Source organism: Leopardus geoffroyi, chromosome X (genome assembly GCF_018350155.1).
Source record: "Leopardus geoffroyi isolate Oge1 chromosome X, O.geoffroyi_Oge1_pat1.0, whole genome shotgun sequence".
Lineage (NCBI taxonomy): Eukaryota > Metazoa > Chordata > Mammalia > Carnivora > Felidae > Leopardus > Leopardus geoffroyi.
In genome coordinates, this window is record NC_059343.1 from 8,733,606 (window position 1) to 8,760,391 (window position 26,786).

Genomic DNA, 26,786 nt, shown 5'->3' on the forward strand with positions numbered 1-26,786 from the left:
TATATTTTTCTACCTGTTGAAAACCATATGTGATTGGCGGAATAATGGACTCTCAAAGATGTTCATGTCCTAATTCCTTGAGACTGGTAATTTGTCAGGTGACATAAAAATTTGGAAATTAATGTTGCAGCAGGAAAAAGTCTGCTTATTGTTGACTTTAAATATGGAGATTATCTGGGATTATCTGGGTGGGTCCAGTGTAATCACAAGAGTCCTTTAAAGTGGAAGAAAGAGGCAGGAGACTCTGAGGGAAATGTGACTGGAGGGAAGTCAGAGCAATTTGACGGGAATACTCAACTGGCCTTTGCTGACTTTGAAGGAGGGCAGGGCCGCGGGCCAACGAATGTGCGTGCCCTCCAGAGGTTGTGAAAAGCCAATGGATTCTCTTGTGCAGCCTCCAGAAGAGAAGGTAGCCTGGCTGGATACCTTGACTTTAGCTCAGTAGGACCTGTGTCGTCTAAAGTCCAAAATAGTAAGCTAATAAATATGTGTCATTTCAAGCAGCAGAGTTTGTGGTAATGTGTTACAGAAGTGACAGAAAACTAATACGTCATATTTCTCATAGTATATCATGCCTAAATATTTTTTATGTTGCTATAGCTTTTGTAATTATTTGAATGGGCATATCTTATTCTCTGGGGCTGAAGTACTGTCATTCCTTAACTCCACCTTCATTTGAACATCAGATGTGTGAAATGCTTTCTGTATTTTCCCTTTTTCATAGGTTTCATTATTTTCTAAGGCTATTGTATCAGAAATTACATTCGGACTTTGAATTTCTTCAAATTTTTTTGTAGTTAACTTAAAAAAAAAATCTCCTAAGTCCACATGAAATTTAACTTGATAGCTGACACAAAATAAGAATATACTTTTTTCCTAATCTATTTTTTCCAACAGCATATGTAACATGATTTTTTCTCTTCTGTTGTTTTTCATGCGTTATTAAATCTTCAATTAAAAAATAAGCTCATTTTTGGGCTACTGATTCTCCTCTTGTATTAATTAACTTTTGTCTGTTCTTGAACCACTGCTGCACTACTTGAATTCTTGTTGCTTTATAATACATTTAAGTTCCTGTGAGGACTAGTCTTCTCCCTTATTATACTTAAAAAAATAATTTTTTTTGTTAAAGATTTTATTTATTTATTTAAGTTCAGAAACGAGTCTATTTTTTTTGTTATGCATCAACTCCTCTACTTTTTATTTATTTGTTTAATTTTATTTTTTTAAATTTACATCCAAATTAGTTAGCATCTAGTGCTACAATGATTTCAGAAGTAGATTCCTTAGTGCCCCTTCCCCATTTAGCCCATCCCCCCTCTCATACCCCCTCCAGTAACCCTCTGTTCTCCATATTTATGAGTCTCTTCTGTTTTGTCCCCCTCCCTGTTTTTATATTATTTTTGTTTCCCTTCCCTTATGTTCATCTGTTCTGTCTCTTAAAGTCCTCATGTGAGTGAAGTCATAGGATATTTGTCTCTCTCTGACTAATTTCGCTAAGCATAATACCCTCTAGTTCCATCCACATAGCTGCAAATGGCAAGATTTCATTCTTTTTGATTGCTGAGTAATACTCCATTGTGTGTGTGTGTGTGTGTGTGTGTGTGTGTGTGTGTGTACCACATCTTTTTTATCCATTCATTCATTAATGGCCATTTGGGCTCTTTCCATACTTTGGCTATTGTTGATAGTGCTGTTATAAACATGGGGGTGCATGTGTCCCTTCGAAACGACACACCTGTATCCCTTAGATAAATGCCTTGTAGTGCAATTGCTGGGTCGTAGGGTGATTCTATTTTTAGTTTTTTGAGGAACCTCCATACTGTTTTCCAGAGTGGCTACACCAGCTTGCATTCCGATTTATTTATTTTGAATGTTTATTTATTTTTGAGAGAGACAGAATGTGAGGAAGGGGAGGGGCAGAGAGAGAGGGAGACACAGAATCTGAAGCAGGATCCAGGCTCTGAGACGTCAGCACAGAGCCCGACATGGGCCTCAAACTCCCAAACTGTGAGATCATGACCTGAGCCAAAATCAAGAGTCAGGTGCTTAACCCACTGAGCCACCAGGTGCCCCTAAAGATTTTATTTTTAAGTAATCTCTACACCCTGCATGGGGCTCAAACTCACAACCCTGAGATCAAGAGTTGCATGCTCTACTGACTCAGCCAGCCAGGTGCACCTACACTATTTTTTAAAATAGTACATACTTTAAACATTTAAACTTTTTTTTTTTTAAAAATTTGTTTTTCCTTTGAGGTATAGTTGACATATAACTTTATATTAGTTCTTGGACTTATCATACTTTCACTTATTTTTTTAATTAATATTTTCAGATGAGTCTTAATTTATTGTTTCTAGCTCCTGGGGAAATCCCATTGAGAGTTTTTGGTGTCTGTTGCCTTGGAAAAGCCCTTCAAAACCCATAGGCATGCGGTCAAAGCCCTCAATCTTGTGGTCCCACTTTTCCTATTTCCATTTTTCACCAACTTAAGTTATAACATTAGGCTATTTTTTTTCATAGTTTGATTGTTTTTGATCTTAAGTCTTTGTGTGTCCTTTTCCCAGTCCAGGTTGCACTTTTCACAGTGACGTGGTGTGTGATTTGTCTTACAAGCTTTTCCTCAGTAGCTTGGTATGCGAAGAGCGTGAGCTTTGGAATCGGACAGCCCTGGGCTTGAATCTCAGCTCTGCTTCTCACTAGCTGGATGGCCTGGAGTGAGTCACTCGTCTCCTTGAGCATCACTTTCCTCTTTGGAATGAAGTCAACAGTTTTCTTTGCATGGTTGTCAGTTGGATTATAGCTGATGTATACAAAGAATCTAGGAAGATCCCTGCCACTTAGTAGGCCATCAATTGAATATCACTGTTCATCTTAGGACTTTTTTGGTCTACCCTCATTAAACCATAAATTCTTTTTTTTTTTAATATATGAAATTTATTGTCAAATTGGTTTCCATACAACACCCAGTGCTCATTCCAAAAGGTGCCCTCCTCAATACCCAACACCCACCCTACTCTCCCTCCCACCCCCAAACCATAAATTCTTTAAACATAATGACGGTTCATTCTTTTTAAATGTATACCCTATGGAGCCTAGGATATACTAGGTGCTTACTAAACATTTACTATTTCGACCTCATCCTCCCATTCATTTTCCCAGGTTCCTATTGCAGCCCCATCTCCTTTGTGACTCATCCTCACCACCTTTACCACACTTAACCTGGGTGAGTGAGTACAGTTGATGTAACATGGAGGATACGGGAGAAAAATAGTGGTTCATGGAGATGATCCATTGGATCCCTTTTAGCTCTAACTTTTTATGTGATTTTGGAATTTTCTGGGGAAGGAGTTATTACTGAGCTCTTGTTAATGTGCCCAAATGTTCCACATATGCTAGGGCTTGTTGTGCCATTTAAAACTCAACCCAGAATGAGAAAATATTTGCAAAAGACATATCTGATAAAGGACTGCTATCCAAAATATACAAAGAACTCTTAAAACTCAACAATAAGAAAACAACCCAATTAAAAGATGGGCCAAGGACCTTAACAGACACATCACTGAAGACAGTGTGCAGATGGTGAACTAAACATATAAAAAGATGCTCTACATCGTATGTTATCAGGGAAATACAAATGAAAAGAACAACAGGCCTCTTTGGCCAAAATCTGGAACAGTGGCAACACCAAATGCTGGCAAGAATGTGAAGCAACAGGAGCTTTCTCATTCATTACTGGTAGGGATGTGAAGGGCTGTAGCTACTTTGGAAGACAGTTTGGCAGTTTCTTATAAAATCAAGTATACTCTTACCATATGATCCAGCACTTGCATTTGTTGGTATTTATGCAAAGGAGTTGAAAGCTTATGTCCACACAAAAACCTGCAACCACATATAGACAGCAGCTTTATTTGTAATTGCCCAAACTTGGAAGCAACCAAAACGTCTTTCAGTAGGCAAATGGATAAACAAATAGCAGTCCATGCAGACAATAGAATATTATTCAGCACTAAAAAGAAATGAGCTATCAAGCCATGAGAAGCTATGGAGGAATCTTCAATGCACGTTACTAAGTGAAAGAAGCTGATCTGTAAAGGGTCCATACTGTAGGATTCCAACTATATGACACTCTGGAAAAGGCAAAACTATAGAGACAGTAAAAAAAAAAAGTCAGTGTTTGCCAGGGAGTGGGGCAGAGGGGGTGGGGAACGAATAGGCAGAGCACAGAGAACTTTTAGGATAGTGGAACTACTCTGTATGATACTATAGTAATAGATACGTGTCATTATACATTTGTCAAAACCTATAGAATGTCCGACACCAAGGGTGAACTGTGTGGTACACTATGGACTTTGGGTGACGACGATGTGTCAGTGTAAGTTCATCATCTGTAACAAATGTACCACTCTGGTGGGGATGTTAAAAATGAGGGAGGCTGTGCGTGTGTGGGGCAGAGGATATAAGGGAATTCTTTATACCGTCCTCTCAATTTTGCTGTGAACCTACAACTACTCTAAAAAAATCTTCAAAGAAGATCCCCAAAACTCAACCCAACACTTACCATATTATATGCATTTTTAGAATAAGGAAAGGGAAAGACAGAGGTTAAGTGGCAGAAGCAGGACTTTGACCTCGATTTCTCTACTTCCAAAGCCTGCGGTCTTTCTACCCTATCAATCAAAATGGTGCAACACTGACAGTGCCTTGTCCACAACCTCTTGGTTCTCACTCTTCCCATACGTGGCATACATGCCTACAGATTCCTATTGAGAGCCCCTTTGCTTCTCCACCTTCTCAGACTGCAGAGGTGTTCTTGGCCCATGTGCCAGGTACATGGCAGGAGAAAGACCAGGAGTCAATATCTGGGGGATCAGCCCTTGAAAATGGTGGGTGGGTATCAGTGGATAACTGTTCCAACCTCCTCACCTGGTAAGAAAGACAGTGGGCAGTTTTTAAGAATTAGTTCATCATGGGAGTTTGAGAAACGCTATTGTATGGCAAGGAGTTGATAAACTATAGCCGTTGGGGTGGCTGCCTGGTTTTGTAACTAATGTTTTATTGGAACACCGCCATACCCATTCATTTATGTATTATCCATGCTTTTGGTCTACAGTGGCAGAATTGAGCCTTTGTGACAGACAACGTGTGGCTCCCAAAGCCTGAAATATTCACTCTCTGCCCTTACAGGGAAAGTTGAGCCAAGCCCTGTTGTACTCTGTCTCCCCTGGTTCCCCAGCTGGCTTGAGCTCCACAGTGCTAGCTTGCTTGCTAGCATACCTTCTATCAACTCTTTTCCCTTCCCTGTCTCATTCTTTCACTCCCTGCCAGTGTTTCCAAAATGTCCTAAAGAAATGACTTATACTCACATTCTTGACCCAAAGTGAAGTTTTGGGGGAGCCCACCCAATGCACACATCACATGCTTGTTTGTGCTGATCCCAGGACAGACTTACGAGCAGAGCAGGGACCACTTTCTAGCCATGTCAACTTAGGAACAACAATTCCCCTATCACATTCCTCCCACCCCCACCGTCCTGTCTCTTCTGTAGCACCATTTGAAAATTCAACCTTGTGGGTATGACTTTTTCTGGTTCATATATTCTTTCTTATTGAATACCACCGCTGCACCAGGAATGGTGGAGGAGAGGGTAAGGAGCAGCAGGAGGAAAGGAAACCCCATATTGTCCTAGATAGGATGCTCCCTTTTTACAACAGAAGCCTGCTTGGAGCCGATCCCAAGGTGCCCGTGCACCTGAGTCATGGCCAGTTGTTCTCAGCCTCCTAGGACATGGCCAAGTCATTGCTCACCCCCACTGTTATAGCTGCTGCTTTCATTTGTCTCTGTCTACCCCTCCTAATTACTTAGGTCACTTCAGACTTTAATTCTGTCTTCTAAAGTGTAACACAGCCATAATTAGGCCATATGTTAATTAGCAAAATGACGTCTTGTCACTCGTGAGAGATGTGGATCATCCCAGAAAGTACCATAGAAAGGGCAGTTCAGCAGGAAGAGAAAGTCTAAGGAGGCTGAAGTGACTATCTAGCTGAAACCACCTTAGAGAGCAGGGGAAAATGGCAGGATGCAAGAGGGCAAAAGGATGGGGTCGCACAAAGAAAAAGAGCTAGAATTGACCTCTTTTCCACTCCAGGAATGAGATGTAAGCCGGGAGACAAGCCTGAGGCCGAAAAGCCACCCGGGATGGCAGAATCTTCTGAAGGACTGGAGGCGGCCAGGGCTGAGGTCAAGGCCCCGATGGAGGCTACAGGCAAGGTGAGTGTCAGGCATGCTCCCGTCTGTTACTCCTGGAAGCGTGTGGGGATGCCAATCAAACATCAAGGCCATTCTTTGTTTATGTGGCCACTCTGAGTGTCTTCCAGGAAATCTGGAAGAGTGGTGTTCTGGTAGCTTGGAGGCTGTTTCTACATGCTAATTACTTAATGTTCCCCATTTTCTGTTAACTTATTTTGTGACATTCTTGGGAAGACAGAGTTGGAGAGAGGATTGGGCAGTTCATGATAATTTCCTTTTTCAGATAGTGTCACCTTTATCACTCAGGAGACAGTTTTCCAGGAAACTAATTACTCAGGGAATTCATGACTGGGTACAATGACATTTGAATTATTAAGATATTAACCTTCCTCCAGTTTGCTCTCAAAACATGATGTGATGAGAACTTGTTCTGTCATCACCCAACTAATGGATGAAAGGGACCAGGACAGCCATTTCAAGTTGTGTATTTGCCTGGATTTTAGGAAAAGGCATTTGACATAGGAACTCAAAGCATATCAAAGGGAGAATTTTGAGGGGTAAAGTTTGTGTTAATATTGCTTCTTCTTATTATTGGATTTATATAGTGGTTCCTACTATGCTCCAAACCTTTACAGGCATTACTTCTCATACTCCTGACAATCCTTAAAGGAAAGTATTATTATTCTCATTCAACGTGAGGCTCACACATGTTGGATCATGTTCAAACATCACATTGCCAGCTGAGGTGAACTTGAAATCTATGTTATTTGTCTCTAAACTCTAAAATTTGAGCCCGTATCAGTATGCCGGGGTCAGCAAACTTTTTCTGTAAAGGGCCAGATAGTATTTTCAGTTTGCCGGCCACATGGTATGTGTTGCAACTACTTGTTTTTGCTGGTGGAGCACGTAGGTAGCCATAGACGATATGGCAACGAATGAATATGCCATGCTCTGATAAAACTTTATTTACGCCCACTAAGATTTGTTTTTAACATAATTTTCACATATCATGAGTTATCATTGTCCTTTGGAATTTTTCCCCCCAACTATTTAAAAAATGGTAAAGTCATTCTGTTCACGGGCCATACATACTAAAGGCCCAAAGCAGGAGACAGCCCAGGTTTGGCCCATAGGCTGTAGTTGGCCGGGCCCTGCCCTCCACAAAAGTGTGTATCTAGCAATGACTTCTAAAAACAAGTAGAAGCAACTGAGCTGTGTCTTTTACCTGAGGAAGTCAAGTCATCTACAGGAAAGGTTATTAAATCCTTTAGGACACAGAAGCCGTAGGAAACGATACTCCTCATTCTGACTGTGCCATCAAGTTTAATGTAGACATGTAGGTATATCTCAAGAACTTCTGGGTCTTGCTCGCCTCATCTCCTGAATGAGACATACCCCTAACAGCTCCACTGTTCTTTGATTCTACACATAGTATGCCTGCACCAAACGATTTCCATAAAATCAGGATTGAAATCTAAGACAATTCCTTGGCCGATGCCATCGTCCACGTGGGGAAGATGGGGGGAGAAGCACGTTCGTGTATGCCAGCAGTAGTTTGGTTGTGGACAAGTTAAGTTTGAGGCTGTAATAGACATAACTGGAGATAGTTGCATGTAAGAACCTGGGATTGGCAGGGCGAGGCAGGACTAGAGATTGTATTTAGAAGTGGTTGGCATGTGCACTGATCTGGGTATATCATAGCATTGAGTAAGAGCTTTTAGGGCAAAATTTCATAACCTTGGCACTATTAACACCTGGGATGGGGATAATTCTTTGTCGTGGGGGCTGTCCCATCCTACAGTCTACAGCGTAGGGTGTTTAGCAGCGTCCCTGGCCTCTACCCACCCCACCTCCAGCTGTGACTACCTAAAATGGCTCCAGACACTGCCACATGTCCCGTGGGGTGAAAATCACCCTTGGTTAAGAGAGAATCACTGTCTTAAGGAAAAGGCTGAGGGTGGTCCCAAAGGTCCACAGCTTTGGAGGTCAGAAGAGGACAAGATGGGAAAAGGGATTGAGAGGAATGGCCAGTGAAGCAGGAGAAAAACCCAGCTGTGAGTCCCCAGCTGTTTAGGCTGGACTTGGTGTAATAGTTGATGAAAGGCAGAGGTGGAGGTAATGGCCCATAGCTCAGGGCTGAGCCCCCCGCTGAGCTCCACCATGTTTCCTTCCTGGGACCCCCAGTGGTAGTAGAAGGGACAAGGGCACATGGAGCATTAAGGTCATACATTTTCTAACTGCACGGAGCCTGAAGACGGTGCGGTGGACAGAGTGTTTTCTGGTAGGGGAACTAAACTAAATAGCAGGTTAAAAGTAACATTTACAAACCAAAGATAGAGACCTTTCTGTGTTTCTTCTTCTTTCTGATTTTATTTTTAGAAATAATCCTCAGAGGATAAAAATGTTATTGTCTGGGTGCAGGAGAAAAGCAAGAACAGAAATAGAGTTGCTATGGTTTTGAGGGAAAGCAAAAGGGACTTAAGACCTGGGGCTTTTGCTGTCCTGAGCTGCAGGATGGATCCTCTTTGTTTTGTGATCTCTTCACTCACTTTGTGTCTAAGGGTAGTAAAAAAAAAAAAAAAAAAAAAAAAAAAAAAAAAAAAAAAAAAAAAAAAAAAAAAAATTGAAGACGTGTGAACTTGTGTGAACTTTCTCTTTATACATTTGAAAATTGAAGAGCTATGACTTAATGAAGGCCCAATATAAAGATTTTAAAAATCAGTCCTTCATACTGAAATTGATGTCATCAGACAAGAGTTCCCGTTAGGCACATGCCTGATGGTAAAGGACCAAAACAAGGGGAGATGTATGCTTTCTCCTTTTTTTATGTGTGTTCTCATTCCAAAAAGGAGATCGTAAGTTTACGTCATGAGGTTATTATGTAAAATTGCCTAACAGTGTCTAGTGCCTAGTTGGGCTTTCATAAATGTTTTAAAATAATAACATGTATCCTGGTTGTGGTGGTGGTTACACATGTCTAAACATGTAATAAAATTACATAGAACTAGACACTGAATCCCCACCCCGAAAACAGGATAGCAAAAGAGTGAAATCCAATTAAGGTTATTAGTTAACAGTATTCTATCAATGTCAATTTCTGGTTTTGACAGTGTACTATAATTATGGAAGATGTTCTCATTTGGGGAAGCTGGCTGGCTGCAGGTACACAGAACTCTATATTGTTTGCAACTTCTTGTCTTAAACTATGTCAAATAAAAAAGTATTAAAACCTCAAAGAATGAGATTTTAAAATAGATTGAAAAGCGCCCGTTTGTGACTATTGCGCATCTCTGGATCCTTTTGTTTTGTCGTACATTCATTTTTATTTTATTTTTTATTTCAATGGAGACTCCTATCACGAGTAAACCGAATTAGGAGGTTTTATTTATAAATGACCAAGCAGAATCAAATCACTGTATGTTTAGGTTAATGCAATAGGTTATAACCCAGATCGTGAGCCTGAATTGATCTTAATAAATATGCAGTCATGCAGCCCAATGACAGGTGAAAGTCTGAAATTAAACAGGATTACCATTTAGCCTTTAGTCTTAGAATATTTTATTTTTGGATGGTCCAAGACTCATCTAAGTTTGCCAAAGATTGAAATTTTCACACAACACATCCTTAAATTCCCTGAGAAGTAGAAAGTAGAGGTGGCTTACGTACTTTTTTAGGTGAGAATTTCTACTTCAGCAGACTTTGGGGAAGGCAAGCCTCCTCTATCTTGCTGATATGCCTGAGATGTGATCTATTTATATTACAAACCATATGCAGAGCCTGGCAAGCCTTTCTGTAAATGAGCTCATCGGTTCTACCCTAAAATAGGAGGCTGAAAGGAGGGTGCCAAAGACATTAGGGACCTTTCACAACCATTACACCTCTTGGTGGTGATTGAGCAGGAAGGATAAACAAAATCTATGGGTTCTGATAGGAAGGATAAATAATAAATACCTGTCAAGGGGAACAACATGCTTTCCTTGCTCTTTGCCATCAAAGTCAAGTTCTTAAAGACTCGAGTACTTTTTAATGGATTTTCCTTTTTTGTGTATCGTACAAATTGCAAGTAAAGATAATTTCAAATTTGTCATACTGATGGGCCTCCTTCAAAGTGTGATGAGTTTTATCTAGAGCTTCATTCAGAGCAACCAGTATTTATAGAACATTCTATCCAGTGTTAAGTAATTAGATTTATCTGTAAGGAAATAGAGAAGAGCAGTTGCTGACCTTAAAAGGCTCCCAGACAAGTAGGAAAGAGATGAGAAAACAAAGAAGTGCGTTACAAAATGGCAAGCACGGCGAGAGAGGCACACGCAAGGTTCAGAGAAAGGAGTAAGAGGGGGGTCATTAACCATGTAGGACAGCATGGCTCAAACTGGGCCTTCAAAAGCACGCATTCTTGGAGTGTGTCGTTTGCCACAAGAATGTAGAAAGGTTGTGTCTTCGTTAGGGGGAAATTATACGTATGCATATGCACACGTAAATATATAATTTTTCTAGTTCTCTGGATGCGTGTGTATGAAAAAATTTCTTTTATTGCAGTAAGAACATTTAACATGAGATCCACCCTCTTAACAAATTTTGAAGTGCACGTTGCAGTAGTGTTGACTGTAGGCACAGTGTCGTACCGCAGGTCTCTAGAGCTCACTCATCTTGCAGAATCGAATCTTTATACCCGTTGAGTAGGATTTTGCCATTTCCCCCTCCCCCAGCCCCTGGCAACCACTCTTCTACTCTCTGCTTTTATGAGTTTAACTACTCTAAGTTCCTCATATAAGCGGAATCATAAAGTATTTGCCCTTCTGTGACTGGCTCATTTCACTTAGCAGAATGTCCTCCAGGTTCATTTATGTTGTAACAAATGGTAGAATTTCCTTCTTTTTAAAGGCTGAATAACATTCCATTGTATGGATCGACCACACTTTCTTCATCCATCCATCCATCCATGGACATTTAGGTTGTTTCCATAGCTTTGGTATTGTGATTTGGATGAACCTGTATGTTATTGAATAACCATGTCCACATGAACTATTCAGACAAGAGTTTTGCTTTAGTTTGGATAGAGGGAAGTGGATAAGAAAACTGACTTATTCCACAGCACAGGGTAGCTGGAAACATGGAATTCAAAGAACCTGAACTAGGGGGTATCTGGGTGGCTCGGTTGGTTAAGCGCCTGACTCTTGATTTCAGCTCAGGTCATGATCTTAGGATTCTTGAGATCAAGCCCCACCGGAGCTCGGGATTCTCTCTTTCTCTCTCTCTCTCTCTGCCCCTCCTCTGCTTGCACGTGCACCTGTGTGCTCTCTCTCTCTAGATACATAAAACTTAACAACAACAATGACGACGACAACAACAACAACAACAACAACAACAACAACAAAGAACCTGAACTAGAACATCAGTGGCAAATTGTGAGTTCCAGGGGATGTTCTGCAGAGATACCATCTTTATTTGTTCCAACTAGCAACGCTTCCTTAACAGGAAGTGTGGTAGTACCTATTCAATGAAGAGTTAGTGTACTCCTGACCTCAACCACAACTGGTTAAGAAGTCCATTCAGTTTCTGAATAATGCCCCAGTGCTTACCCTTCCTTTAACTGAACAGGAAAGCTGTGCCTGTGACAGACCCTTTCCCCTCTCCATATTCTTGTAATAAGCAAGGCAGCATCAATTTTAATACTTTAATGAAAAGGCCAGAGGAGCTATAGATACATTGACAGTATATGAATCAGAAATTGCATTCAGCCGCTAGTAATAAAATCCCATAAAAAGGTGGCTTAAAGTATGGCTTTATTAGTCCGGAGTGGGTTGTCTAAGACTGTTATGGTAGTTACATGATATAACTAGGGACCCATACTCCCTTTGACTCTGTGCTTTGACATCCTTGTCCTCCTGTTCTCAAAAGGGCTGTCAGAATTCTAGCCGTCGTATGTTCATTTGGGGCATAAAGAAGGGGGAGAGCAAAGAGAAAAGAAGGTATATGCAAACCCTTAAAATTGCCTTCCTAGAAGTCCCCTTCAGTGACTTTTACTTACATCGCATTGACCAGGACTATCTCAAATACTCCTAGTTGTAAAGGAAACAGGAAATGTCATTTTTAGCTCGTCACATTATCCCTTCAAATAATCTCAGGGTTCAAGTAATACAGAAAAGAGAAAATAGATATTTGGTAGACAGCCAGTAGCCTCTGAACATTGAGATCTCATTGTCATTGGGCTTTTGATCCGACTTGAGCAGCTACCTACTTCCAAACTTCTTGATTTATGAAAGGCAAAACCCCTATTCATTAAAGGTACTGTTATTTAGATGTTTGTTATTTGCAGCTAAACATATTCCTAACTGAAACAAATGTAAACACTGCTTTCAATAACACTTAAAATTGACTCATTTAGGGGTGCCTGGTTGGCTCAGTCGGCTAAGCAGGCAACTCTTGATGTCAGGGTCTTGAGTTTGAGCCCCACATTGGGTGTAAAGATTACTCTCAAAAAATTTTTTTTAAGGGGAGTGGCTCAGTTGGTTAAGCGTCTGACTTTGGCTCAGGTCATGATCTCACAGTTCATGAGTTCGAGCCCCACATTGGGCTCTCTGCTCTTAGCACAGAGCCTGCTTCAGATCCTCTGTCTCCCTTTCTCTCTGCCCCTTCTCTGCTCGTTCTCTCTGTCTCTCTGTCTCTCTCCCTCCCTCTCTCTCTCAAAAATAAACATTAAAAAAATTTTTTTACTGAAAATTGACTACTTTACCAGGAATCACAAATTCAAATATATTCAGAGCTAGATAGGCAATGTGAGTGAGTGATGTTGGTTAGGAAAGAGCTCACGACAACCTGGAAAGCAAGTAGCAATTTAAAGTGGGATGCTGCTGGACTAAGAGGGTTGTTTTCATACAGGATGACCGACCCCTGTTACCAGATAAAGACATTTCAAGAGAAGGAGAAAGCTGGATCTTTTTTTTTTCTTTAGTAGATTTTATTTCTAAGTAATCTGCACCCAACGTGGGGCTTGAACTCACAATCCTGAGATCAGGAGTCACACGCTCCACCGACTGAGCCAGCCAGGCACTCCAGAAAGCTGGATCTTGATGTGTATCACAGGGTCAGAGAATCCCTTTCACACCACATTGTAGATATGAAGAAATTAAGCTTATTTATATAGTCCATAATTTTGGCCTCTCCCCACTTCCTTCCTCTCATTAGGGAAAAACCATAAGAAGATACCAGCAACACCTGAGCGTCAATCTTGTGTAAGTGTTACTGCACTCTGAAATTTTAGGAAATGTTGTTTTCTTCTTTTCTAAAGTATTAAGGTATAATTCAAATGCCATAAAATTCACCTTTGAAAGTTTATAATTCAGTGGTTTTTAGTATATTCCTAAAGTTGTACAACAATTGCCACTATCTAATTCTAGAACATTTCATCACCTCAAAAAAAACAAAACAAAAAAACCCATACCCATTAGTAGTCACTCTCCTCACCCCAGCCCCTGGCCACCACTAATCTACTTTCTGCGTCTATGGATTTGTGTGCCCTAGACATCTCCTATAAATGGAATCATGTGGTATGTGGCTCTTTGTGATTGGCTTCTTTCATTTAGTACAGTGTTCTTTAGCAATTATCCGTGTGTAACATGTATCAATACTTCATTCTTTTTTATGTCGGAATAGTATTGCACTGTATGTGGCTAGACCACATCCTGTTTACCTGTGAGTTGATGGACATTTGAGTTGTTTCCACTTTTTGGCTATTATGAATAATGCTGTTATGAATGTTCACGTATAATTCTTTATGTAGACATATCTTTTTGCTTCTCTTAGGTATATACCTAGGAGTGAAATTGCTGGGTGAAATAGGAACTTTGTGTTTAACTTTTTGAGGAGCCGCCCAACTGTTTTTCAAAGCAGTTGTACCAATTAACATTCCCTTCAGCAGTGAATGAGGGTTCCAGTTTCTCCCCCTCTTTGCCAACTCTTGTCATTGTCTTTTTGATTATAGCCATCCTAGTGAGTATGAAGTGGTGTCTTATTGTGGTTTTGATTTTTTTCCTTCATGGCTTATGTTGAACATCTTCTTATGTGCTTATTGGCCATTTGTATATCTACTTTGGAGAAATGTCTATTTAAATCCTTTACCTACTTTTAAAAATGGGTTAGGTCTTTTTATTATTGAGTTGTAAGGTTTTTATATAGTTTGAAACATATGTTATTATCATATTTTATGGATGATTTCAACCATTTTAACAAATGGTTGAAAATTGGCAACTAATGTGGTTCTGGTTCAAACTAATATAAAAATACTCAGTCTCCTTTTCTCCCTAGAATAGCACTGAGGTTGGTGGGGCAGGGTGTAACTTTTGTAACCTCCTGGCAGGAGGGAAGAGTCAGGCTCTTTGGATCTTCTTCTGGGCTCACTTCTTTGATGGGAGAATTGGTGATGTGGCCACTCTTGGCTCGTGAGGGTCTTGTGTGGCTCTGGCTGCTTTGGCCTTAGATCTCCCTCTGTTGTCACTGCAGATTCATCTGTGGTCTGGCCCTGACTTTCATTTGGCCCTTAGTCCATTTGGGCTGCTCTAATAAAATACCAAAGACTGGGTATCTTATAACAACAAAAGTTTATTTCTCACAGTTCTGGGAACTGGAAGTCCAAGATACAGGTGCCAGTATGGTCACATGAGGGTCCTCTTCTGGGTCACAGACTTCTCATTGTATCCTCACATGGTAGCAGAGGCTAGGGAGCCCTGTGAGATCTCTTTATAAGGGCACTAATCTCATTCATAAAGGTTCCAGCCTCATGATCTAATCACCCCAAGGACCCTCCTAATACCATCACCTTTGGGGGTTGAGGTTTTAACATATGATTTGGGGGGCAGGTCACAAACATTGAGAGCGTAGCAGTCTTGACTTAAGTGGTCTTCTATAGAATCTCCAGTGGCTACCACCTTACCCCCACTACGGCCATTCTCTTTAGCAAACTCTACATCTAGATACTCTGCTGTTTTCCATGTTGGAACCCAGGGCAACTTGAGCAAGCTGAATTTCAGGGTCTTCTCTTGCGTGACTTGGTTATCAGGCAAGGTGATGTGATTGCACTGCAGAGTGGGGTGAGGAAGCTTCCTCTCAGACTTGTAGATTCTCTCTATTCTCCCACATTTGTCCATGATGTCTCTCCTTTGCCAGGCACAAGATAAAGAAGTCAGGAGACCCAACTCTGCACTTGGCTCTCCTGCTTTTTTCTCTCTTTCTTTCTCACAGTTCCTCAGATCACAAGGCAGGAGGGTGTAATAGTTAGAGTTCTTCAGGAAAACAGAACCAGTAGGGTGTGTGTGTGTGTGGGTGTGTGTGTGTGCGTGTAAAGATATTTACTCTAAGGAGTTGTCTAATGCAATTATGGAGGCTGACAAATCCCAAGATTATAGGGTGACTTGGCAGGCTAGAGACCCAGGAGAGACAATGATGTGGTTCAAGTCTGAATCCAAAGGACTAAGAATCAGGAGAATCAACAGTGTAGTTCCAGTCTGAAGGCTAGCAGGCTCAAGACCCAGGAAGAGCCAGTGTTTCAGTTAGAGTCCACAGCCGTGAAAAAGCCAATGTCCCGGTTTGAAAGCTATCAGGCCAGAAGAGTTCTCTCTTACTTGGGGAAGGGTCAGCCTTTTTGTTGTCTTTAAGCCTTGCATTGATTGGACAAGGCCTAACCACATTAAGGAGGGCCATCTGCTCTACTTAGTCTACCAGTTTAAGTGTTAACCTTGCTCCAAAACACCCTCCCAGAAATTCTGAGAATAGCGTTGGACCAAATAGCTGAACACCATGTGGCCCGGTCAAGTTGATGTATAAAATTAACCATCACAGAGGGCTGCCCCTTTACTTCCATTAGAACCAGGATGGCCCATAAAATGTATCATGTGACCTGGAACACATTTGAGAGTTGAAAGGAGGCACTGCGTGGGTGGGATGAATGGACAAGTGTAACCTGGGACTGTACAAGCCAAACCGGGCTGTATAGTGACCCTCCTTATAACGTCCTCTGACTGCCGTAGCGCATGTCCAGCTGGCTGAGATGGATTGCCTACTGTCAGGCTACTGTAGAAGTCTGTGAGGCTCGGTCCTCAAAGCTTGATCCTTAGCAGACTAAAGAGGGACATAAAGTAATTTAGAAAATCGTCTCTCAAGCAAAGAGCTCGTTTTGGAGGATTAGTGTCCTGCTTTATAAGCCTGATTTGAAGACCAGGAGATTAATATTTCCTTGGGTTTTCTTTTCAGATTTTTTCTTTAATGAATTCTAGTCTGTCTCCAGGTAGCTAGATGACTGAACAGGCCAAGGTGATGGTCATGAAATTCAGAAGGCAAAATAATGAAGCACAAAAGAAATGAGAAAATAGTACTTCAGTTACAGGTGAGATTCCTCAGCTTAAAATACTAGGAATCTAATTTATAAATTTCCATTTAAATTAAACGAAAAAACGTCTATGTCGTTGTTCACTCAGGGGCCAACAGTTTGCGACGCTTGCTGGGCAAATCACAGATGAGTTTTGTTATGGAATCAGGCTGGTGGGGACAGTGAAGGATCAGCAGAGGGGAAGGAGAGGGCGTTACTGCTTCTTTTACAGAATGAAGAGACAAGTGATGGAGCCTTTGGTGGACAGAACATGGAACAGAGAAACAGAAGTGTACTTACTAGCAGCACTGACCAGTGGAGGTCTTGATCTGGAGGTATAACCGCAATATATGCCCAGAGCTAAGTGGGCCCTGATTATAAGTGAAAACATCCTTCTCCCAAATGAGAGAGTTGAAAACAACTCTTTTTTTTTTTCAACTTGAATATACAATATTTAAACAATTTTTTTTATGTTTATTTACTTTTTTGAGAGAGAGAGAGAGTGAGCGAGCAAGCAGGGGAGGGGCAGAGAGAAAGGGAGACCCAGAATCCAAAGCAGGCTCCAGGCTCTGAGCTGTCAACACAGAGCCCGATGTAGGGCTCGAACTCACAAACCGTGGTGAGATCATGACCTGAGCCAAAATCAGATGCTCAACTAACTGAGTCGCGCAGGTGCCCCTTAACTTGAATATACAATATTCAGGGAAGGAGTTTAAATAGCCAAATGTCTACTGACAATATTTAATTGAACTTTAATTATATCTATATGTTTTAAATCTCGTACTATATAAAATATACAGAACTGTTCTTTTTCACTCACATTTCATGATACAATTTTTTTCAAACTCCACATATGCACATCGACATTCATTTCTCCTTCATCAAGAGCCACTTGAAGACAGTGCCATATTCGCTTCCACCCAGTTTGATAGCAGCGTTTTTTGAATCTGAGCATGATGCTGCCATTAGAGAGTTTATCATGATCCACACATACCCATTCATTGTAGTAAGCTTCACAACGTATGCATTTAATGTATTGTAATAAACTGATATTTTAAAAAGGCTTATACGCTGGGGTACCCAGAGCTGCAGTTTGAAGTCGTTTCTCCAGAAATGGTGACTCAATCTGTGTTAAATTTATTTACCTTCCCCCATCATGTCAAGTGACCTCTATAAGCATTGAAGCTGAGTTTGATTGAGGTCATTTCAGGTTAATGTATCTTCCCCAAATAGCACTTTGTTGTTCAAAAGTAAGTAATTGAGTAATTGAGAGACTGCCTACTGCCTGTAATATGAAAATCTTAATAGGGACTTGATTTTATTTTTTTAGGACTTTATTTATGATAGGATAATTTTGAGGAAAAATCTTGCCTTATATTTGGGTATATAAAGAATTTGGGGAAGAAGGGCTCCTGGAGATTTGGGAGTCAGAGAGATAAGTTAAATCTCATTTAGAGTAGCAGAAAATTAATAGAAATTTTATTTTGATAAACTAAGAAGTTGTGACATAAAGCATACTATCTAGAGATACTGTGGCAACTACCAGATGATCAAATACCTGTAATAGTTTCAGTTAGCAGCTTGTAGGGAGCTAGACTGGAACAGGATAAGATCGAGTGAAGAAATTTGTTTTTCATTATAAAAGCACTAAAACTGTAGTATAGTATAACGAAATATGTAAAAGTTAAAGCAGGATGTTACAGTAGTCCCAAGCGAGAGACGATGAACCATGTTGTTGGTGATGAGGATGGAAGGAAGAGGCAGATTTTAGAACTGCCTGAAGATAGAGTTGATGGGACTTCATGCCTGGATGATGAAAGTTCATGGAGAGGGAGGAGTACAGGACGACTTCTGATTTCCCGGGTGTGGAGACTGGGTAAATATGGTGCCAAGTTGAAAATGCATGAACAGAGGAGTAAATGACAATGGGATCCATTGTGAGCACCCATACTCTTGGCATCCGTGCCCTGTTTAGGTAGAGATGAATTGGGAGTGCAGGGGAGAAGCTCTTGGGGAGATAGGCATTTGGGATGCATCAACATGTAAGTGTAGATACAGGCATGGGAGTGGATAGATTGCTCAGCAAAGGTGTTTTATTAGCAAGGCTGGGTACTGGGCTTTGGGAAAACCACCACTGTTAGAAGGAAGGGGAGAGAATCCAGTGAAGGAGGTTGAGAGAAGATAGGCCGGAGACAAAGAAGGTCAAGACGAGGAAGGTGGGGCGGGGGGGGGGGGGCACCTGGGTGGCTCAGTTTGTTGAGCATCTGACTTCTGCTCAGGTTATGATCTCACGGTTCGTGGGCTCGAGTCCCACATCGAGCCTGCTCTGGATTCTGTGTCACCCTCTCTCTCTGCTCTACCCTGCTCACACTCTGTCCGTCTGTCTCTCTCTCAAAAATAAATAAACATTAAGAGAATGTTTTTTTAAGGCAAGGAAGAGGAAAGCATCAAAGCAAGAGTATTTAGTATAGATTTCTAAGGAATACCAAGCAAAATAAGGAATGAGCAGTATCCCCTTGATTTGGCAAAATTCTTTTATATCTTCTAAGTAAGGCTGTGAACTTGTTAGAAGATAGATCCTTCTGTCTATAATCAATTTAAAAGAACCTTTTGGAGAAGGAATGATACAGCAATGTTTAGTTGAAATAGGCTCAATAGTCGTCAATAGGATGATGACCCTCCCAAAGAACAAATGAATGTGCTCTTTGCCCACATTTGCCTGTGGCCCTACACAGTGATAACCTTACAAGCACCTAAAGTGAGGTCCTGCCTCTGTCCTTTAGGACCTCAAGGTCACTGTGAGTCTAGCTTGCTGTCTGGTTTTTCCTGATCCCTGCTTCATTTTCTTGAAAAGTCTACCTGTAAGGCAAGGGCTTCACATTTACTGGTGGGATTTCTGTTGAATAGATATTAGATTTGCCTCCAGACACTTACTGCTATCTTTCTGATTCCCGTTGATATATCTAAAGAGTGGGAATTATGGGGAGACAGGTTGGTTCAATGCTAAGATAACTCTCAGGGTGATTTGAGGAGGTATTGAAAGAGTTAATCAAAGAGGCACCAAATTTCCATTCTCTGAAGATCGTCCAGCATAGATTAGATGACCTTTCAGCAGTCATGCCACAGAGAAAAGAATTCATCCATTGGATGACCTTTAAAATCCCTTTTTGTCCTGAGAGTCAGTGGTCTCTCAATATCAAACAGGGCATAGAAATCAGGGAACCTCAGGGTTGGAAGGGACTTTAAGAGGTCATCTGATTCACTTTGTACCGAATAAATACATCCCTTCTACTGCCTTATTGATGAAGAACATCCCTACTTTTTTTTATTAATAAACTTTTCTGAGAGCCTTTTCGATTCACAGAAAAATTGAGGGGAAAGCACAGAGAATTCCCATATACCCCCTGCTTGCATACTTCTATAGCATCACCCACTATCAACACCCCCCCACTAGAGTGGTACATTTGTTACAATTGATGAACCTACATTGATACATCATTATCACCCAGCTATAAAAAGCCATGGAAGAACCTCCTTTCATTTTAGTGCCAAGTAATATTCCATTGTCTGAATATACTACTGTTTATGGATCCATTCGCCTACCGAAGGCCATCTTGGTTGCTTCCAATTTTAGCAATTTTAGATATAGTTGCTGTAAACATCTATGTGCAGGTTTTTTTTTTTTTCAACGTTTATTTATTTTTGGGACAGAGAGAGACAGAGCATGAACAGGGGAGGGGCAGAGAGAGAGGGAGACACAGAATCGGAAACAGGCTCCAGGCTCTGAGCCATCAGCCCAGAGCCTGACGCGGGGCTCGAACTCACGGACTGCGAGATCGTGACCTGGCTGAAGTCGGACGCTTAACCGACTGCGCCACCCAGGCGCCCCTATGTGCAGGTTTTTGTATGGGCATAAGTTTTCAATTCATTTGGGTAAATACCAAGGAACACAGTCGCTGGATTATATGGTAAGAGTATTTATAATTTTGTACGAAACTGCCAAGCTGTCTTCCAAAGTGGCTGTACCATTTTGCATTCCCACCAGCAATGAATGGGAGAGTTCCTGTTGCTCCACATCCTTGCCCACATGTGGTGTTGTCAGTGTTTTGGGTTTTGGCCATTTCCCAGCTTCTGTTTGAATGCTCAAACAATGGTAATCCACCATGTCAGAAATTCAGAACTTACTTAATGGCTGGCAAGGAAAGCCTTATAAGGTAATAAGCTGAGGTAAAGAATGTTTGTGGCATCTCTGCCTGGAAAGGGTTTTATCTCGGCTGTGGGCAGTGCACCCTCCAATAACTGAGCTCACTGAAGTCCATTTCCTTCCCTGCATTTCCTAGCCTCCCTCATAATTGGGCTGGAGCATATGACTAAGCTCCAAGGAGCTTAGGAGAAGAAGTGAAGCCTCACTTTAGTTCTCGGTCACTTAAGAGTCCATGTGCTCCTGCCTTTTCCTGTTTCTTATATTCAGAGAAATTGGAGCCTCTGTGATACGGTGGAAGCAGCTATAAAGCATGAGACAGACCTCTGTGAGCCTGGACCTCAGAATTACTCTGGGAAACAGAGCTACCTACCTACCTGCTTTGGAACATGTATTTTTTTGGTAATGTTTGTTTCTTTATTTTGAGAGACACAGAGAGAGAGAGGGAGAGGGAGGGAGGGAGGGCAGGGCAGAGACCAGTCTCCATGCTGTCAGTACAGAGTCAGCGCAGAGTCCAATGCAGGGCTCGATCCCATGAACGTTGAGACCATGACCTGAGCCAAAATCAAGAGTTGGATGCTTAACTGACTGAGCCACCCAGGCACCCTAGAACATGTATTTTGAGCAGAAAATAAACTTTGTTGTGTTAAACCACCAAGATTCCAGGGCTAATTTGTTACTTCCACATCGTCTAGCCTAACCTGGCCTCTCTTTGCCGACCCTTAAGTTTTCTCTTGGGGCTCAATCCCTTTCTCTCCATCCAGTTGCAGTTCCTTTCTCTGTTTATGCTAAACTTCAACTTCAGAACTCTTTAGTTATGTTGGGCAACTTGACCCTCTCACAAGGCTTTTGGAATCTGTCCCATGTCAATAAGATTTCCCAGTCTCCCAATTCATTCTTTGTAGCCAATCTTTGTCTTTGGGCTCTTTGGGAATCTCTTTGCTCACTCTTCTGTCCAGTCCTTCCATTGGCTCTCCACTGATTTCTCAGAGTCTTACTAATATCGGCATTCTTGAGCTCTCTCAGTGACAATGCCCTTCACTTGACAATTATAAATGGGGTAGCCATTCTTTGTCTAAGAGGAACTAACTGATAGCAGATACCAAGTTTTTCCTTAAGTGAGTTTAATGTGCCTAATGAAAATTGTCTTCTATTTGTTCAGCCTGTATTCTCTGGGCTTGTCAAAATATCTTCTGCTTTTTCCATGGGGTAGACTTCTAGGTAACTGAAGATGGAAAGGTATCATGTTCTTTCTAATTTCTTCTCTTACGTAGAAGATCTGTTTTTATCCAGATGTATACATATATATTTTTATGAAAGTGAAACCTTGATAATGTGAAAATGGAATGATAGAAGGATATATATTTCAGTACATAAGTATAATTAATATTATACATTTAACACAAGAGAGATGAACTTGTTTAAAAAAACCATAACATGTGTGTAGGCGGTATGATTATACCTATAATCCATCTGCTTTTTATATATCTTTCAGTTTTCTTGGTAAGATTTCACTTAGGGTTGAAACTTGGCAAAGCCTTAGTCTGACAGCAATTTTTAAAATACAAAATGTGAGAAAAGGAGAAAAGGATCTGTTATATTTTTCAATTACAAAAGTACTAGGGCAAGAAATAGCTTGCTTATCTTCTTTTCCTTTTTATGAACTCATAAAGTCAAAAAAAAAGGGAGGGTTGGAAGAATAAAACCCTAGTGTCTTTTAACTTTTTGAAAAAAACTTGTTCTAGGTATTTAAATGAGAGAAGTAACCAATGACCTCTCAGAAGTCAAGGATGCCACCATAATTTACAAGTACACCTGACCCTTGAACAACACTCGTTTGAGCTGCATGGGTCCACTTGTATGTAGATATTTTACAGTACAGTACTATAAATGTATTTTCCTTATGATTTTCTTAATAATGTTATCTTTTCTCTAGCTTGCTTTAGCTTAAGAATATAGTATACAGTACACATGAAAACTATGTGTTAATCAACGTATGTTATCTGTAAGGCTCCTGGTCAACAGCAGGCTATTAGTAGTGAGTCAAAAGTTATCCGCAGATTTTCTACTGTATGGTGAGGGGTCAGTGGGTGATGCCCACATTGTTCAAGGGTCAACTGTGCATTCAAAAGAGCCCATTGTGCCATATTTTCCCAGTGTTTCTTGTCTTCTAAAGCCAGACGGGCTATATATTTCTTTCAAAGTTCGGAGGGGCTCTGGGAGCCTCTTATTGCCATCTTGTTCCATTTAACTCAAATGCCTTTTCCTATTTAATCTCCTCACTATTGGGCTTTCCCTCCCTCATCCTTTTTTCTCCTTATCAAAGCAGCCAGATTACACCAAGCCAGCAGGGTAAAGGGAACAGCTATATTTACACGTATATATATACATATATGTATATGTATATTTCTAAAATCAGGGGATGAAAGTAGCATATACAAGGCAGCATTGTGGCATCTGAGGAAGTGGAGAGTGAGCTGGGGCTTTGGGAGGAGCAGAGCCCAGCCAGGGAGCTGGAGGGCCAGGTGGCTGGGGTAGGAAGCCACATGGGGTGAGCCCGGGGATTATTTTCTCTTCTTCCTGCCCTCCCTCTTCCTTTTCCCGCCTTTTTTCCTTTACTTCATTTTCTCTCTTTCCTTTCCCCTATTTCGTCCTTTCTCTGCTTTCCCCAGTTCTTACTATTCTTCTTTCCTGAAGCTTCTGCCCTCTTTTCCCAGTCTGTCACTTGCCATGTGTGCAGGAAGCCTGAGGCTGCCTTCTTTCCAAGGCTGGCCCTTGGCTGGCACCTGGGAACTTTGCGTTTGGGAACATTCTCAAGTGGTGGGCACGAAACACCTCCTCCCTTCTGGAAACCTGGCAGTTTGGCAGTTGTCCTGGGTCATTATGCTGATGTGACAAACTCCCAAGAAGACCTTGAACTCTGAGTCTCAAGAAGACTTCATGGGGTGGGACACTGGGTACATGTCGCTGCATGTCATTGCTAGAGGAACACATTCCTTCCCGCTGCTGGGGGGTGAGCAGGAAACGTGGGCCCGGGTTTCTCTAGACACCTCCTGATGAGTCCTTCCCCCTTGGTGATTGCTGTAATACGCTATAACCCTGAGTGCAACTCTTTCTGAATCCTGTGAGTCCTTCTAGCAAATCACTGAAGGTATGAGTGGTCTTAGGACTCCTGAAACACATACCAAAGCTAATGTTTTATCTGGTCCATCTTTGTGGCCTTCAAAGTGGCATTTAAATTTTTTTTTTCCAACGTTTATTTATTTTTGGGACAGAGAGAGACAGAGCATGAACGGGGGAGGGGCAGAGAGAGAGGGAGACACAGAATCGGAAACAGGCTCCAGGCTCTGAGCCATCAGCCCAGAGCCCGACGTGGGGCTCGAACTCACGGACTGCGAGATCGTGACCTGGCTGAAGTCAGATGCTTAACCGACTGCGCCACCCAGGCGCCCCTCAAAGTGGCATTTAAAACTCAGAAAAAGGACTGCTGATTTTTTTTTTTATCTTGTAAAAATTATTACTCTTCCTCATTGAGAAGAAATTTGTGTTAAAAGAAGAGGCGAGGGGAGTGGATACTGCTATATAGCAGGCACTGTGCTAAGTTCTTTCTACATATTGTGTCATTTAATTAACATCCCTGTGAGGTAGTTCTATCATTCCTACTCTGTGCGAAGTTGACTCACTAAAGATCACAAAGATGGGAGCTGGAGAGGCAAAACATCAACGCTTTAGTTTTGCTTAATCAACACGTATTGAATAACTAATAGATACCAAGCATGTGTTCGGCACCACAGAGAAAGCAATAAATGAGACTAAGAACCGATTATAGAGTTGCTCACTGTTTAGGGAGGAGACAGATAAACCTAACAATTATGCTCCGGTGAAAGCTTAAGATAAATACACACCTGGTGGGCTGTGGAATTTGAAATTAGGCTTTTTCAAGTTCATTATTGCTGTGGCCCTCCTTTCTTTCAAGGGACATACATATGAGGAAATGGAAAAGTTCTCTGTTCTTGAATAATTTTTATTAGGTTTTGAAACGTAAAAGAAGTATATGTGCATGACAAAAATGTCTGACAGTCCAAAAAAGCAAAGCAAAAAGTCGAAATCCACATCCATGTTTCAATAATATCCCCCATTCCATCCCTCAGAGAGAACCACTTTTCCATTTTTCTATTGTCCTACTCACTCCTTAATGCCAGGAGATGTCAAATAAAAAGATGTGAGCCCAACAATTCCTAACTTTAATCCTTAAAATAATAAATGACTTTTCTCCCAGCCTTTCCGGGTACAATTAAAGCATCCTGCCAGCCCATGGCCATGTTGGACTGGATATACGTTTCTGACGATGAATTCTATTTCTGACTATAAATTCTATTTCTGACTATGAATTATATTTTAGTTTATCTTTGAGTTCATTTTTAAACTGAAAAAAAAAAGAGTTGTATTTCAATGCATTTCTGTTTTATTTTTAAAAAATCCTACTGGTTAATGCTTTACGTTAGGAATCTCAAATCTTTATGTCGATGTTGGATTTTGAGAAAGCTATTTTGAAATGTTCCTGGATTCAGCTTTTAAAAAGCTGAGATTTTGTTTCTTCTATTCTGGATTTGAAAAAAAAAAAAAATCTTACTTTCCTAAGGATTTATTCTTGGTAAAAGAATAGTGTGACAAAAATAGATTTATGCTCAGCTACTACAGAAATAGGTGATAATGGGTAGAAATGATAAATAATAGTCAGGAATAATAGGGGGTCATGATTTATGTTAGAACTGGAAGGAAGCTTAGAGCTCATCTGGCATGTCCCCTCATTTTACATGTAGAACTCTCCATGCTGCTAATGATGAAAAGCAGAAATGAATATTAATCCACAATGAGATTACAGCTTGTGGTTTGGGTTTTTTTTGTTTCTTTTTTTAACTTTATTTACTTATTTATTTAGAGAGAGAGAGAGAGAGGCAGAGAGGGAGAGTGAGATCCCATGTAGGCTCTGTGCTGTCAGTGTGGAGCCTGACATGGGGCTCGATCCAACGAACCTTGAGATCATGATCGGAGCTGAAATCAAGAGTCGGATGCTTAACCTACTGAGCCACCCAGGCACCGGTTGTTTCTTGTTTTTATCCTAGAGTCTACTTTTTGTTTGTCCCTGGATATAAGTATTCTTGTGTATGTTTGCAGAATTCTTCACGATACAAGCTGAGTCATTAAGGAGTAGAAAAGCCACTATGTTTGATCCAATTCAGGAGAATGGCTCGGTTTCACCACGCTTATTCCGATGAACTTAAACCAAGTAAGTTTAGTTCAAATTAACTCATCAATAATTTGTCACAAATTCTTGCCTCATATTTACTTCATCTTATGGGAAATAGGACCCTCAACATGAAAAGTTAGAAAGCAATATCAGAGTTCAAATACAAGACACAAAGCAAAGGTACTAGAAGGATATTCAGACATTTTTATGGGCCGAAGAAGGCAATTTTCTTATTTTTAAATAAAGATTTTGGATTAAATTGACCGAGTGGTTTTCTTTTTTAATTTTAGTAAATTTACAGAGTTGTATAACCATTATCCCAATCTTGTTTTAGGATTTTCCCATTACCCTCAACATTTTCCTTGAGCCCATTAGTAGGCAAGTCCTAGCCCTATGCCCCCACCCCCGCCCCAACCAGGCCCAGGCAAACACTGATCTGTCTTCTATCTCTAGAATGGAGTTGCCTTTCTGAAATTTCATATACACGGAATCACAGTCTTTTACATCTTGCTTCTTTTATTTAGCATAATTTTTGAGTTTCATCCATATTGTAGCATGTGTCAGTAGTTTGTTTTTATCGCCAAGCACCACTCCATTGTGTGGGTGCATCACATTGTGTTCATGGAGTCAGCAGTTGATGGGCACTAATTTACTTTGTGACTAGTATGAAGAACGCTGCTATGAACATTCACCTGCAAGTGTTTCTGTGGACATATGTTTTC

The 26,786-nt window shown here is 40.9% G+C and overlaps 1 protein-coding gene across 5 annotated transcripts in view; it reads left to right on the plus strand.

The window, feature by feature from the left end:
- FRMPD4 (FERM and PDZ domain containing 4) overlaps nucleotides 1-26,786 on the plus strand; it is an 856,248-nt gene that overhangs the window by 8,459 nt on the left and 821,003 nt on the right. For all 5 annotated transcript variants that reach the window (XM_045472369.1, XM_045472370.1, XM_045472368.1 and 2 more), the window contains exon 3: nucleotides 6,149-6,270. The gene's annotated coding sequence lies outside the window, so the exon portion shown is untranslated. The remainder of the gene's footprint in view (nucleotides 1-6,148; nucleotides 6,271-26,786) is intronic.